The following is a 5,030-nucleotide window of genomic DNA, read 5'->3' as shown; positions in this document are numbered from 1 at the left end:
GGCAAGATGCTGGAAGCCCGCAGCTGCCAACGATGAACCATGCATCTGAGGCTGCTGCAACCATGGTGGCCATTTGCTGGAACCGACTTTTGGTTTTGCTACGACCGGCCAGAAATTTTGCTACGACCTGAAGACGAAGATCCATGTTTTTGCTGGAACCTGCTTATGTTTTTGCTTCAACTGTTTTTTCTCAAATTTCTTAGTGCACAGATTTGTTTTTCTGCTGGAACGCAGTGCTACGATTTGTTGACGACGTTGAGCCGGCCGGGAGGACGACGACGCCGTGGTTCGATGGGTGCGTGAGTATGTTGGAACCGAATTAATCGCAAGCTGCATTAGACTCGATTGAGTTGCATCCAACAAGTGGGTGGCGCTGGAAATCAGCTGCGTGATTGGCAGGGCATCCGGCGACGCCAACGGCTGCGGCGAGCTGCAGCGAGGGGTGCAGCGAGCTGCGTTCGACAATGGACATGAAGGACGCCGGGGGGTAGCAGCTTGTTTATGGCGAGCCATGGCGGCGCGCAGGAGGTGTGGAAGGGATGGGGAGGGGGGATTTTCCGTCTGTGGAGACGATGCTAGACGACACGAGGAATCAACACGCAAAGCAGATCTTGTGCGCTCGCACACGTGGAATCATAGGGCCCTAGGTGAACAGGCCGAATTGTTGCGCCGGTGCCCTTTTTTTAACCTGCGCCTCAACACATTGTGAGGTCGAAATCTCTCACTCGCCCATGATATTTGTTTGTCTCTGCTCCGTGGCCCGTTCACAGTTAAAAGAACAAAAAACTTGGTGGATAAAGAATTCGATCACACTACCTCGTTGGATGGTCATGCGGTGAATTCAGAGCATCTACACCCGGACGTCCCAAACCGCCCTCAAACGCTTTAGACGGCCCGTCCGATCACTAATCGGTCACAATATTTTGACCCAGGCGGACGCCTCGAACAGGTCTCGAACGTCCGGGCTAACCGGCACATATTACAATCGGGTGCGGTTATAAATCTCAAAAGTCAACGTCTGAACCGAGGTACGACGTACTACCTCTGTCCTTGTTTATTAGTTTCATTTGTAATTTCTGCTAAATTTTGATAAAAATTTAGCTGACAAAATATTGGTGCATGTCAACAAAAATTATACCGTTCGATTCGTATTTAAACATAGTTTGCAATAATATATTTTTTTGTGACATGTATAAATATTTTGTTAATTAAATTTATGGTCAAAATTTGGCACATATGACAATTGGGACCAATAAACAAGGACGAAAGTAGTAGATATCAATGGACGGTGCATTTGATAATTATTCAATGCATATTAAAAATGCTGGGTGCTTATACGGAAAACACACAACGTGTATTGAAAAGTCGACATGTATTTGAAAAAATGAAGCGAAAAAACTCGAAAAGATAAATAAATCTGTGAGAAAAAAATATAAAAATAAATAAATAAATACGTCAAACCTTTCCAAAACTGATGAAAGATTGCACGAACCGACGCAGAACCTTGGCAAAACCACTTGTGCACATATAATTGGGCTGGCCCATCGTTCACCTACCCGCTGCGAGTTGGGTAGGCCCATGTATCCTTTTGTTTTTCTTCTGATATTTAACCCGCGAAAAACGAAAACGAAATTGTGGGTTTTTTGAACTGGGAGTGTGGTGGAGGATTCAAACCAAGGACTTCCTGATTCAAAACATGCTGCAGTAACCACTCAGCCACCCCAATTTGATGTGATTAATTACCCACTTTTCATTCTTTTTTTTTGTTAAATGCATGAATTTTGCGGGGTCTGCTAGAGATGCTCTTAGTTTTCTGGAGCTCCCGTGAAAACGTACTACCTACTACTCGGATCCGGGTTGGTTCAGTCCACGCCTCTGTACGTGACCAACTGGCGGCACTCACGAGAGAAGCATTAATTTTTTTTTGACGAAAAAACAGCAGATTGCTGATTTTCATTGACAAAGTAGAAGAAAACAGTTAACATGAACGTCACTTTCTCAGGATACAACCGGATGTTTATACGGTCCACGGTTCCACGTCAACGCGAAATCCTAGGTCTGTACGTAACCTCAGGATATCTACTGTACTCTACTACTCCCTTCGTTTTTATTTACTCAGCATATTAGAGTTGACTGAAGTCAAACTTCGTGAAGTTTGACCAAGTTTGTAGAAAAAAATATAGACATTTATCATAATAAATCTATATGATGTGAAAGTACATTCAATAATAAATCTAATGTTGTTGATTTGGTATTGTATATCTTAATATTTTTATTTATATCTTAATATTTGGAGTAGATTATAATTTCTCCGCACAAAGTATTATGGGACGGAGGGAGTAGATTATAATTTCAGTAGTTTGACCCTTACGTGTTCCACGTATGGTAACCGTGGTGTTTCCTATCAACATCCTGCTGTCAAACTTAATGATTACAGACATACACCTCTCTTTACATTTCTTTATTTAGTAATTACATGTACATGCTTACATCTTTGGAGAAGGAGACACTAATACTTGAATACTAATATATAATATGTTTGCAGGCTGATACCTCTTCAGGGGCTACCCCGCTGCTAAGGAAATGCAGCTCTGGACCCATCCTGCAGCGCCGCTGCTGGTTGAGTACAATGGTCAAGACATAGTCGACAAACTTACTGAAAGCAACAAGAAAGATGTGTGGGTTAGCAGAATGATAGGGGCGGACGAACTGTACTTAATACACGTTCAGCGTGCTGCTGGCATTGGTCTCCCTGCTACGCTGGTCGTCAAGAAATTTCGGAATGTGAACCAAGCACTACAGGTGGATGACAATGTCAAGGACCGCTGCAAGTCAGAGGTGATCCTGTTAGCCAGAGACCGTCACGATAACATCATCGGGATCATAGATGGTCATTGAGAGGGATGAAGCGAAGCGATCATGCTCGTCTACAAGTACCCGGTGAATGGCAGCCTTGACTACTGGCTGCACCAACGGGAGGGGGCCGATCGGCTGCTGAGCTGGCCGCAGAGGAGGGCCATTGCCATGGGCGTGGCCAAAGGGCTCTGCCACTTGCACCATGGAGGCAATAAGCCGATTGTCCACCACAACATCAACTCTAAGAACATCTTGCTTGATCAAAATTTCAAAGCTGTGATAGCTAGTTTTGATGCTGCACAGATGAACCTGGCCGGGCTCGACCAACCGTTGCCAATCGCGAACCTGCCTCTTGGTAACTTTGGGTACGCAGCTCCAGGTATGTTGGGCGGTTTATGTATGCAATGCAATTATGTCTTACCTTTTTCTTAATTACTGGAAACTCTTGTCTTAACTAGCTTTATCTGTTAACTAGTGCCAACAAATGATTAACTGCAGAATATGCGACCGCAGCAAGCCAACTGACAGAGAAGGTAGACACTTATAGCTTTGGTGTGCTGATGCTGGAGCTCGTCACAGGGCGGGTGGCCAATGAAGCTGGAGCGGATGGTCATTTGGCGACCTGGGCACGGAGCAACTTCACTGAACTGATGGCAAACCAACAGGAAATGTTCCAGAGTGCCATGGAGAAGGGCATCCCAGATCAAGCGCGGTACATGGAGGAGATGGCAATTGTGTTTAGGCTGGGCGTGGATTGCACCGTTGTGGATCCGAAGAAAAGACCATCGATGCGGATGGCTCTCAAACGACTCCGCCACAGCTGTGGGCGTGGCCCATTCCGTGGCCTTCTCACCTGATATCTAATGTGAGGTCACCTGAAATCTTGCAAAGTTTCAGTCAATTTTTTTCCTTGGATAGTTGTTGTCGATGTTTGCTGTGTTTGAGCCATGTTTGTTGTTCTAGTTGTATCACGCGTTTGTTGGTTTGTTCTCAAAGGAGAAGTGGAGACCATTTCTTCTCTTCATGTGTGTATTTATTTCGTGATTGTATTGGTTTGAAATTATGCGCTGTTGTGCAATTTCCACAAGGTGTAATTTCAGAAAAGCACAACTGGGGGAACTCCTCTCCCTCTGTATCTGAAAGTAGTGAGATCTATGTGTTGTTATTGATGGGGAGGGGGGGGGGGGGGGGGGGCAGCAGGATTGATGAATCTTGAGTGTAGCAGGATAAGGGGAGCTATGCCCCACGGAATGGCTGGGAGCAGGGCTATATGTGCACATACTGATTGTAAATTGGTGATTATATGAAACATCATGTTGTTTGTGCCTGAATAATTTATCTGTTGTGTTAATCTCCATTTCTTTTAGTGAATTCTTATTGGGCGTGTGTCCTTTTTCTTTCAGATACATCACCAATGAGGTTGTACTTGAAGTGAACAGACATCATCAAGGTTAGCAAATTTTATTGGTTACATGGCTTATTGGTCTGTCGCTATTTCCTCGCCTCAAAACTAGCATATTGTTTGAAGTGTGGTACTGTACCAATACTCAGCCTAGCTTTGTCTTTGGAGGAATAACATTTAGACAGTTATTCTATTAATGTTCCCTTCTTGCTTGAAGCTAAAACTGCGTGCCTTAAAAGGTGAAGTTGTAGTTCTTGGTTTCAGTGTCTGGCCTATGCTGGGGTCTGGGTTTAGTGTTCTAAACACACTGATTTCTTGATGAAATTGGGAACTGGTTGGCTCCTTCACTCCAAAAGAAAAGCTCTTGTTTTCACACAAAAGGAACAGATGATGGATGCCTCTAGGATTGTTGCTATTGTATTGTACTTCTTTTTTTTGAATTTTCACCGGGGGGGAAGGGGAGCCCTTCCACCACCTGTATATATTGCGTAAAAGGGCAAAACCACCCGATAGTATATTCAGTACAAGAGGGGGCGAGAGCGTAGCGCAACTCTCATAGTTCGCGAGTCACGCGGCTCAGCTAAGGACAGACAACCAAACGTCGATGTGGGACTGATCATCGGCCTTCATCCGGCCACGCCGGAGCACCGCGTCATCTCGACAGGCCTTGAGCGTAGCGACCAGGGACATCTCGTCTCCCCGGAAGACACATGCATTGCGGCGTTTCCAAAGCCACCAGCAGCAGAGAAGGACGAAGCTCGCAGGGGAGTTG

General features: G+C 45.1%; 1 pseudogene; it reads left to right on the top strand.

Annotated features, from left to right (window-relative positions):
* The first annotated feature begins 2,583 nt into the window (after positions 1 to 2,583).
* LOC123083603 (MDIS1-interacting receptor like kinase 1-like) lies at positions 2,584 to 3,725 on the top strand (annotated as a pseudogene).
* Positions 3,726 to 5,030: the final 1,305 nt, after the last annotated feature.

This window comes from Triticum aestivum, chromosome 4A (assembly GCF_018294505.1).
Source record: "Triticum aestivum cultivar Chinese Spring chromosome 4A, IWGSC CS RefSeq v2.1, whole genome shotgun sequence".
Lineage (NCBI taxonomy): Eukaryota > Viridiplantae > Streptophyta > Magnoliopsida > Poales > Poaceae > Triticum > Triticum aestivum.
Note: the sequence above shows the minus strand (reverse complement) of the source record. Positions and strands in the feature narration are given on the sequence as shown.